This window comes from Brienomyrus brachyistius, chromosome 25 (assembly GCF_023856365.1).
Source record: "Brienomyrus brachyistius isolate T26 chromosome 25, BBRACH_0.4, whole genome shotgun sequence".
Taxonomy (NCBI): Eukaryota; Metazoa; Chordata; class Actinopteri; order Osteoglossiformes; family Mormyridae; genus Brienomyrus; species Brienomyrus brachyistius.
The window spans coordinates 2,379,050-2,390,580 of NC_064557.1; the positions used below are offsets into that span (position 1 = coordinate 2,379,050).

The 11,531-nt window shown below is 44.5% G+C and overlaps 1 long non-coding RNA gene across 1 annotated transcript in view; it reads right to left on the bottom strand.

Moving 5' to 3' along the window:
- The window catches only part of LOC125720597 (uncharacterized), a 47,698-nt gene extending 36,838 nt beyond the window's left edge, over nt 1–10,860 (bottom strand). The window contains exon 1 of the long non-coding RNA XR_007385516.1: nt 10,572–10,860. This is a non-coding gene — a long non-coding RNA (uncharacterized LOC125720597). The remainder of the gene's footprint in view (nt 1–10,571) is intronic.
- Nucleotides 10,861–11,531: the final 671 nt, after the last annotated feature.

The following is an 11,531-nucleotide window of genomic DNA, read 5'->3' on the forward strand; positions in this document are numbered from 1 at the left end:
TTCTTCAATGAAGAATATCATAGTTTATGTACACCGAAGAAAAAAAAACGTCAAGATGTCATCTTAAGTCTTTTAATTTTTTCTTTAAAAATGGGAACAGTGCCCAATTGTCATCTTAGGAATGAACCGGACAGAAAATTCATTGTCCTTGAAAAGCAAGTTTTTTTTTTTTTCCCGAAACGTGAATTAGATAAAAATGTGCTCAGCAGCAGATGGACATTAAACTAAGAACAGACTTGTTCTTTATGTTGTAAAGCAAACCACATTCAGCCTAATTTACATGTAACAAAGCTTTTCCTTGCCTAATTATCATATTTATCATCATAACTGATAAAATAAGCAATACTTTGACACTTTTCCTGCATTCTGAAAAATTACTTTCATAAGCGGGTGATTTTCAAAGCACTGACATGAGGCTTCCATTGAAAGACCTCAATCTTTTTCGCTCCTGCTATTGAAAGCTCGAGTAAGTGACCTTAATGACGAGTTTGATACTTGTTTTGCATTAACTGAATAATTCACTTGCCGTTTACATATGACTTACATACGATGAAATTATCTTTTTTCCCCCACCTCCACATTTTTTCAAACTGAATTAGGTCGGACACTTTCATAAAAAAACTCTTTTGTTGATATGAGCCAAAGATTCAAGGCCGATGGAAACCATGATGCTGGCGTCGCAGTTTGGGTCCGTTTTGTTGCTTCAGAACTCAGGTGACTTGCCATCTCATACTGAGTGGCCACTTTATTAGGCGCATCTAGTTAGTACCAGGTAGGATGCTCTTTTTGCCTCTAGAACTGCTTCAAGGGTTGACAAGCTGTTCATTCAGAGATGCCGTTCTGCACACTGCTGTTGTGCAGAGCTGTCGTTTCGGCACTTGTGGCCTCCCTGTTAGCTTTAACGAGTCTGTCCGTCATCCCCTGACCTCTCTCATTAACAAGGTGTTTTTAGCTCCAGACCTTCTTCTGCCTGGATGCTATTTGTTTATAACACCCATGTCTGTAAATTCCAGGTAGCATATTGTGTGAAAATACCATCAATTCGGCCTTTTCCGAGAGGCTAGATCTACAATGTATGGAACAAGCAATCGCACTCGCAATCACTTGCATCAGGCTTCTCAGCTGTTCATAGTGGAACTTGCTTAAATGGAGGAGTAAGTGAAGCTCTTCAGCTGCCGTCACGTGATTCAGGGGCAGTTTATTTACACGAGCAAGCAGATGTGCATAATTAACTAGCCGCTCTAGCACACACTTCCATAGCATGAAGTCAGACCGCAATACCCATAAGACCTTGTGTTTACATAATAACAAACGAAAGAACAAGACAAAGGCATGAAGACAATGGATATTGTTACTTGCTACCAACCCTCAAATTCAGATCTGCTTGAAATGATTCAGTGTTTAAAAACAAGCAAAATTGCAAACTATCAGAATACAAAGAATACTGCATTTCTCTTTAAAGCCCAGACTAATTCAGCACTCCCTGCGTGTCAAATTATGATTTTATCCAATATGACTTTTCGTTTCTACTGGAGGACATTACCTCCAGTAATTTGCTCCAGGATAAAGTACCTTTCTTAACTACCCTTAACCACTACACTGCCTACCACATGAGAATTAATCAGAAATAATGAAATTCCTTAATCAAATCTGACTGCTGGAATGCCTGATTACAACAGATGGATTTTTGCTGCATATCTGTGTTCACATGTTTCTTGTAATAATACTTCCCTCTGCAGGAGTAAGGCTTTTACCACACGGTCACCGAGTTCTATCGAAAGAGCATCCATTAGTTTTGGAACCTGTGTACCTAACTAAACGGATACTCTTATTTCCACTGCGCTGGCAGAACGCAGAAGAAAGGCACGCTCTAAGGGTCTTCCAAACTGAAAGGATTTTTTTTTTCAGTCTGAAATATTAAAAAAAGATCTACCTTTAAAATGACTATTGAGTTGCTACATCCTGAAAAGACCTCGCTCTCCAAAGAAATTTTCAAAGGCTCAATTCTTTACTCAATTTAGATACTGTGGGATCCTTTTGATTCTGATGGCCCTCACCGGCCAGTCGTGGGATTCAGAGTGCCTCGGGCTATCCTCGGGACTTTCTGAGCATGTCCATCATATTATTCGCTGCACAGACTCATATTGTTCATTGAATATTGCTGTCGGCCTTTCAAAGGTTGCCGTTTCAAAGCCCCAAAAAGCGATGTAACCGGTTATTCACATTTTCACTGTTTCGAAGGAAATGGTTTCTATGCTCGTTGTCGAAAGGGGTAAAAGTCGACCGCATGAGCCGTTCAAGCCACATCCCCGTCCAATACGCAGTGAATGACCAGAGCGGCGCATGCAAAAATGCGAGCGCAGGAATCTGTCTGAACTGCAGCTCTTCAGCATTCCCCTTCTTCCTTTAGAAGCAGTAATAATTATGAACAATCAGCCATGAAAATCTATGTGTCCCGGCATTTACTGCAAACATTTGTCGGGTGCTGTGAAAAGTAGCGAATTATTCTCATAAATCTTTAACGCACGTAATGGGTGCGTAAACATGAGGAAAGCAAGGTGAATTAAACCGGCGACTGCACTGATGGGGTTTGACTTGATTTTAGGCAAGTGCAGAAATCTCACGTTAATATAAAAAAGATTAAATACATTTATTTGTTTTTCTTACAGGAGTGAAATGCACACATTTTCAACGCAGTATTTGGTAGCTGTTGCTATAGTGTACATTTTAATTTGACAATTATTAAAAAAATTGACAGGCCAACCAGGCCTGAACGGAAAATATCAGCCATTCTCCTTGATGTCTAATTCCAAAAAAGGTCAGTACTATTTTCTGGTGCATCAAGCACTTGGTTTTCATTTCACTGATTGAGATCACAGGTACTACTGTGGTATGTTCAAATGACCTCGCATGGTTCAAATTCAATCAAAACGGAGGTCGATTAAATCGCAAACAGCACAGACCCTGACAGGGGACACTGTTAAAAACACGACGCACAACAGACAGACCGTCGCAGTCTGTGACATTTAACTGCTGACTGCAAGAGGTCTAGCAAACATTAATATTTTAATATTCTAAATAGCCTGTCAGAATACAACAAAGCATGCCTTTTGTCATTGTCATGAAACAACCTTGCTGCATACGCCATCACAGACGAGCGTGTGCTTTTTACCGCTGCGTCTGGCTATGAATCACCTAGATGCCGATTTACCGAAAGATACCGTCGCTCGTCCTTCTAAATGTTGAAGTGCTCACTGAGGCTTTAACGTAAATAGTCTGCTTGTTTATTTTAACGTGAAATTTCACAGTGTTCAACGGAAGCGACGGTAATATTGTAAAGAACCTCGAAAATGACTTTAATGTCAATTTGTGCTTATTTTAGTTCACGTTCTTAGTAGGTCAAATTACAGAAAAGTCCACGGAATGTCGTGGCAGCATATTAAAAAAATGGAGTTAATTGCATGATCCTGTCCCAGTTTCCTGAAAGGAAAACTGGATTTTGTTCCATGGGAGAAACATGCTTTGGGAGTTAATGGCAGCTAACAGTTAAAACCCAGGTGGAGAGAGACAGAAGGGAATCGATTTTCTGACACCATCGTCAATGTGCGCGTCTTCCATTGCCATTAGGTTTGTTGGGTTTAAACCAGCCAAACAAGTTGAATGCTCAGATGATCCAGAAAATTAAGTATACCAGTTAGTCAGGATCATTATTACTTGCTGTTCTCCATATTGAAATGCTGAGTTTTGACCAAAGTTTCCAAACTTATCCGGTGGACGGAGAACCGTTTGGGATTTTTAGAAGCATCTTGTTCTCTCCTGGCTCCGAGCCATAGGTCTATCACTCACCTTCCTGGTTTGCTGCGACCGTGAAACAAACTGATCAAATGCGTTGGTCCCAATTTCAGCTGAAGATGTAGCGGCAATGCTCAGATAGGTGTGCGGTATGACCCTTTGATCTTACGCGACGCTTTGACAGAATATGCTTCCCTTCTTCTTTGGTCACGTTGCTCCTGATTTTAGTGCAATCAGAGTCCATTGTCTCCCTTTCATTACTTAGCCGCACTTCAAAGAGAAGCCGATGATCGACCATGGTCGGAACACATTTGCAGCGATTTACATGCCTTGTTATATGTCAAGGGCTGTCTTTTGTCGCTTGCAGTTTGAGTGCCTCTATTATAAATATCTTGTCTATTGTATTCAAACCAGTAGTTATTCGTAGAATCGTAGCCTCCTGGCTGAAACCGACGCAGACTCACATATGGCTAAGAAGCATCGCTAATGCTCACACTGCTAATTACATTGTTTGCCAGGATTTTATTGCCAAAAATAGTATGTCCTCTTGCTAGAGGAATCAATCCTGAAAGGGACAACCGGCATGACTGAAGCCTTATCTTGCGAAAGCCAACATTTACATGCCAAAAAAGTGATAGATGCATTCAACTTGACTTGTGCGTCATTCACACTTTCCCTGAGTCTCCGAAGTCTGAGAAAACAAGCATCAGTTGGGGCTCAGACTATAAAAATTAACAGCTAAAGAACCGGTGAATAATATTTTGGAAAGTCCTCTCACACCTGTGACGGATACTCCAGTGGACAGGCTGCCCGAATCTGGCGGTGAGGGTAAACACACTATGTCAACACCGAAGACAGAGACCCACTAACACTACCAGCCTTCATATGTAGAGGAAAAAAGCCCCAGCGATATGAAACAGTAGCAGTTATTAAATGGTGGGAGCAATACAGTGGAAGAGCCTATTTCCTAAAAAGCCACAAGAAGCACAAACCATCTTATTTTTTTTTATTGTAGTAAAGTAACAGAATAGTTCCTAAGTATTACTGAGGAAGGTTATTTCCACAGGTCTTGAGAATCCCATTTCATCAAACCACGCTGTTCTGGAGGCGGGGGTGTTCTGTGACTCTCTCATTCCTCCGGTTCGATTGAAAGCATGCCTTGCGACTGCAGGCAAGCGTAATTGCTCTGCTTCTTGGAGGGAGAGAGTCAGGCACGCTCGACGTGCCGCTCGACGTGACGTCGCCCCGCCAGAGAAGGCAGGCCGATGCGCATCACGCCGGCTGTTAAAACCACCTTACAAGAGACAGCTAGAGGCCTTCTGTGTCTCGGCATCAGGCCTCAGGGTATATATGCAACTGGAAAGGTATAAAAGACTCCATGTATTTTCTTTTAGTACAGCAACTGTGCACGTTCATTATAATTGCTTTAATTACTGAAGCTTTACTGTTACACCCAGCTTTAAGTAACCAGGAGCAAAGAACGATGGCTTTGCTTTAAACGTCGGGCATTGCATTCCTTCTCAAAACCATAGAGATTGACGTTCGTTGTTCTGCAAACGTTGACATTCTTAGTTTCCATACATTGGGCACATTAATCATTCTGTTTTGTCATAGGACAAAACCAGTCATGGGGGGGGGGGGGGGGTGGTTAATCTCAGAGATATAAACAGATAGAGAAGCACCAGGAGCGAGTCGTTTTTTTTGTGTTTCCATATATCCGGCCAATTATCTTGCCACAGCAAGAGGTGGAGGGAAAGATTACCTCAGACAGGCATAAGTCAGCCAAACGAGGCAAGAGGACACAGGACTTCATCCTCGCGTTACTAAATACTCTCACCGTTTTCAGGCAGTCGTTTCCAAAAACTCACGCTGGCCCTCAGACGATTTTTAAGCAAACGAGTATGACGTACGACGCCATTCCAGAACCTCCTACAAAGCGATTGTCGAGGAGTGCCTTTACTGAAACTACCCGGTACCGGCAGGCGCGTAGATTCAAACGGGCCGAGTTCAGCTCGAGGTTCATCGAGGCCGTACAAAAAAAAAAAACATCAAATGTGAGCATGGAAACGCAGAAACCAGAGCACAAACATGCATAGGGGCCATCGCGAAAAACAAATAAAACAAACAGCAAGGTCAGCACTTGTGTCCCAGTTCTGAGAGATATGATGCTTTGTATAATTTGACAGTTTTAATGAAGTCAGAGACGCGACAGCGCGAGCTGTGGGTGAAATAAACAGAACTTCTGACCTGTAGTTTCCATATATACCCAGTCAACAGGGGGCAGTGTGTGGCTCTATAGGTTACAATGCCATCGAAAGGTCCCGGGTTTAAAACCCATAACCAACAGAGTGTCACCGTTGGGTCTTTGAGCAAGACCCTTAATCCTAAAAACGGACACAAGGCCAACCCTGTGCTGTGACCCCAATATTCTCTCTCACATGTATGTGTGTCTCCAGGGAAGAAGGGATTTGGGAAAAAAATAATGGCCATATACCTGTACAAATGACGAAATGAAGTCATCGTCATAATCATATAGGGAGAATGGGATTCCCTTTAAGACACCTGGTCGAACATCAGCAATCTTCATTGAGACACACACGACACAGGAGGGTAGACGTCAACGTGACAGAATCCGCAAGAGTGCATCTGCCACCCTCTCCTCATGGTTAGTCTTTGCTTGGGATTTATTTCTGAAAAATACCAGTAAGAGGTAGCTGAATTATGAAATCACCCCCATGTTAGGAGGATGCTTCTCTTTCATGTCACTGACAAGCGGGGCCTGGTATTTGAGGGCTCGAAGCCTAAAAAAGCCTTTAGCCTCGTCCCTCGGAGGTGCTGTCGACTCCATTCTTCCGCCTTGGTTGGGTGTTTGAACGCTGTCTCTGATCCTGTGATAAACTGGCATGCCGTCTGTGGCCCCCCCTACCTTTGGCCCCGTGCTGCCTGGGATAGGCTCCCTGTACTGCGTAAGAGATTGCGAGTCAGATGTTGCTATTCGACAGCTGGGGAAAAGCTTTAGCTCAGCGGTAGCCATGTCGAACATGCTACAAAGGCAGAGGAGAGCAACACCACATCGTGTTCTGGAGAGCACCAACAACCCATGCCACCACAAACCACAGTACTAAAGTCAGACACGTGAACATTACAACACGGATAAGTTACCATGTCAGAAAAGCCTTCCCTAAAATAATCACCTCATTAAAAGTATTTGGTATGCCACTCGCTCAGATAACAAAGACGTCCGATACTGGCAAATGACTGCTATTAAGGCTAATTGGCCCTTTAATTGCCAGTCTAGCCAAACATTTTTTGGTTGTTATCCATGTGAGGACACTTGATGGATTATTGACCCACAGCCCGGACTCAGCAGGTCAATTAGTGGCCGTTAGATGTTCGGCGTCTGGATCACATGGCAGGGAACACTAACCTGTACCAAAATCCCCGGGGGGGGGGGAACGACCGTCAAGATCCACACGTGGACCTTTCCGGCTGGGAGCTCAGAGGACGGCTGCAGGTAGCCGCAGGAGAAATGAGGCTTGGAGGCAGCGGTGGGAGGGATTACTGTGCACTGTCACTCACCAGCTGGTCTCCCTCCTCCACTGGAGGGACAAGCAGCTCGTGATCGATGGCTGACAGTAATCCCACTCACCACGGCTTTTAAAGCCTCATTGCTCCCATGACTACCTGAAGCGTTCCTCCATCACGCCCAACACTGGGGTGTCACCCTGAAGGCTGGGCTAGAGAGTTGGATCAGAAGGTTTGGCGGTACAGCAGTGCAGAGGACAATGTGTGCTGTCGCTTATATTAACCGTGTAGGACAGAAAACAGCGATGGCCCATCGTGGGTTTCAAAGAGTTCTTGAATCACTAATCATGGTGCCAAGTAGAGATATAACCGGCAAGCTGCATCCTGCAGTCGTCAGAAGAGGGCCACTAGCCTGTCATTCCCCACCCCCCACCCCTCCCCCCCAAAGCTGCAATCCCTGCAGAACTTCTTTCCAGACTGACATGGAGATTCCTGTCACAGCAGGACACACATTCCACGCAGAAGCCTGGAAATAGCGATCCATCTGTAAATGTGTTCATTCACGCACTTTTGGAAAGGCCACATATCTAGGCTGGATTTGGATGATCTGGGTGTATTCCAGGAGTTACAGGGCAGAGAGGTACACGCTGGATGGGATCCATCACAGGGAAATTAAAAGTATCACTGATAGTTCTCATAATATCCATTATTGTACTTAATTAATCATTCCTCTTATCTAGCTTACGGCTGTAGTTATTCATATTTTGCTCATGCAATAAGAAGGATAATATTTTTAATTAGTTTATGTAATAATGAATAATATACAGGCATCCCGCCAGTGTTAAAATACACACGCTCCTCTACTTACGAACTTTCAACTTATGAACTTTCGGACATACGAACGAAGAGGACCGTAAGTCCAAATTGTATTCATTCGGTTACCGTTTCCTGTCCGCAACATAATTTTTTTTTTCTGCGCATCAATTCCGGGTACTACAAACTTCTGGCCGCTACTCCTGCCGCGTAGCAGCGTAGCGTGCGCACTCTCAGCATCCTAGTTCTTTGTACTTGCGTATACCTTTAATTTGATGCCGAATAACGACTTACAAACATTTCAAATTACGAATGGCCGTTCCGAACGTATCTCATTCGTAAGTAAAGGAGCGTCTGTATATGACTTCAGAGGTCCTCAAGGTGACTGTCCATGCTGCCTGTGGTCACCCCAGAGGGTTAATGGAACAGTGACATTCACTGGAGCAGGTTAGACAGGCCCGTCTAAAGGGCTCCATCATATCCCAGATAGTTCTGCTCTACAGCGCCACCTAGAGGGACAGGCTCCCCCGGATGCTGGTTCCCATTGGGTACGGGGATGCAGGTCGGACAGCGTCCTCCAACCTCGGCATACTGACACAGATCAGAAGACATGACACTCCATCACTCCATCAAGAAAGAAAAGACTATGGGGCTTGACGTAAAAAAAAATAAATAAAAAAAAAAAAACCCTGAAAATAACATCAAGAGCGGCTACAGCAATCCAAGTGACAGTTTAGAGAATGAAAGCTTTTATTTTTCCTCTGTTCTCCTCTGTTTCTCCTCCTGGCCATAACAAATCGACGGGGCGGTCACTCTCTGGGGAAAATACACAGGCCACTTCATGGCTGATGAAGGTCTAATAGAAAGCACCGGGGGTCTGAAGCGGCCATTTTGTTTCTGTGACTTGCATGACAAAAGCAACACAATCAGATGACGACCATGTCTGTCTCCACTACCTGAGATCGGCTGTCGCATAGGGGGCGCTCCTGAGACAGGTGGAGGCATCACACTGGAAGGGTGGGGTCCTGAGACGAATTCTGGACAGTGTCTCCATTCAGGGGCCTCAACCAAGTTTTAGGTTGAATTTTAAACAATGATATTAGCATCGTAGCAAACAATCCTTCCATCCAATCATCTTCTAGCTGCCTATCAGGGCCAAGTTCATCAGGGGCCTGGAGTCTATCCCAGGCCACGCAGGGCCCATGGCTGTGGTATACCCTCGATGGGATGTGCAGACATACCAACCACGGGCATTTCAGAGATGCCAATTAACCTAACTGCATGTCTTTGCACCCCGAGGAAACCTACGTGATACGGAGAGAGCATGCATAACTCCACACACCCAGAGCAGAGGTGGGACTTGCACCTTCAATCCTGGACAGCATCACTGTTACCCACTGAGCCACCCGAATCAGTCGTTTTTCGCCATAAGCAAAGCAATTTGATCAACTTACAAGTTGAACATAGTATTACGCAACAAAAAAAACTATAAAAAAGTACGGGATAGTACGTGACACGCAAAAAATGCAGCTTTGTTACCTCATTAAGTATGCTGGCCACGATTATATGCTAAGAAGGATATTGTGCCCTGGATAGAGCTGAATGACCAGGAGAGCATTCAAACATCAGTGTGTGTGTAGCCCCAGCGCAACATGACCATCAAAACTCATATTAAGAGGCAAAGGCCATGTTGGAAGGTTCAATCTGCCTCAGCAGGATCGTGACGGGTAGCATCAGAGACCCAAATATGCGACAAAACAGCAGATTAAAGCTACCATTCCCCAACGAATTGTACTCTGCACCATGTTCATTTCTGTGAAGGATTAAACTGCACAGGTGCACACTCTGTACCACTGTCAGCCGAATAAATGTAATACACGATGCGTTTTCCTCGTTGCCAGACACCCTTTGTACAAAGGCATGCAAACATTATGCATAGTAATATTAGAAGCGAAGATCAAGTTTAACAAGACAACAGATATCGCAGAATTCATCAGCACCACTGACTCGGCAAATATCACCAAGGAATTTAAAAGTAGCAACAGGAATGTTTGAATGGCACAAAAATCCTTCCCTATGAGTGTATCCTTTTAAAATATAATCCCGACTAGATTTTTATATAAATATTATTGGACATATGTATTCTGATGGCAATTTACATGGGGATGTAGGTTACATTTGTAAAACGGCAGAGCGTAGACGGCCCAGTGTGGCAAGGGTATGGTGCTTGGTGCAGGGAAAGTACCGCTTCAAAACAAACAGGGAGCTGTGTAACTGGGAAAAGACGCAGCCGCAAGCCGCGGCCCAGCCTAGAACAACAAGCCCCCGGCAGAGACCCGCCTCTCAAAAAAGGCCGCAGATCATCCACAGGTGGATGAGGTCGGGGCCTCACGCGGTTCAGCTCACGCCCCGGATCCCCTGCACGCTCGTGCCCATCTTACCTCGCCCACTGCAAATCGTTGTTGTCTCCGTGCTGGTCGGACTCCCGAATCAGACCCCGTTCCCTGGCACTGCCGGGTTGTTTAGTAGTAGGTGAGCTGGGGGCTACCGGTGCTTGAGAATAAAGATTGACGTTTCGCCCCCTCCCGGGAAGTGAAGCGACTCATGCTTCTCCGACTGCTTGATACCAGCGCACTCTTACAGGAATGCAATATACTCGTGGATAAATATACAGTATCTGATTATTTTTCCGCCTTATTTCAACGGGAGCAAAGCGGGAAATCTGATTACTGGGTTTCCGTTCCGCAGTCACGCCCAATCGGTGTCCCCTTTCCGGTTCTGCACCCGGTTCCGGATCGGAAACCCCACCAGCGCCTGTTTAATCTGAAAATGGATACCATTGATTTAATGCCAGTTTTGAGGCTAGAAGTTTCGTAAGGATGCACACTGATTGATTCACTGTCTGCAGAAATGGCAGATATACTGTTAAAGAGAGTAACTTAGGCAGACAGGTTATTAATAAATGCTGATGGGCTTGAAGTGTTAACGGCCACTGTTTGTTATTATGATTATTGGGGGGTTTTCTTTGGTTTTGTTAATGCTTCTCTTGAAGGTTGCTTTCCTCTTTATAGTAAATCTTTGCAAGGAGACTTCCCCAGAAAGGGACAGTTTTTTTTTTTTGACGAGACCCAGATCTTCAGCTCGTAAAATATGACGTGAAATATGAATGGGAGGGTGAGGACCGTCGACTACGTGAGCAGCGTAAATCATGACGGGTTGCACGGGGGTATTAAAAGCAGCCATGAGCTGATCACACACTGTATGTTAGCGTTAGCGCCATATGTCGCTCATAGGGACTAAGACGATTTAAACCGCATTCGTTTCAATACTGATTTTTATCGCCAAGCTATACTGTACGTGATATTACCTCCTCCCTTTTTGAGATAATCTGCTGATAATCT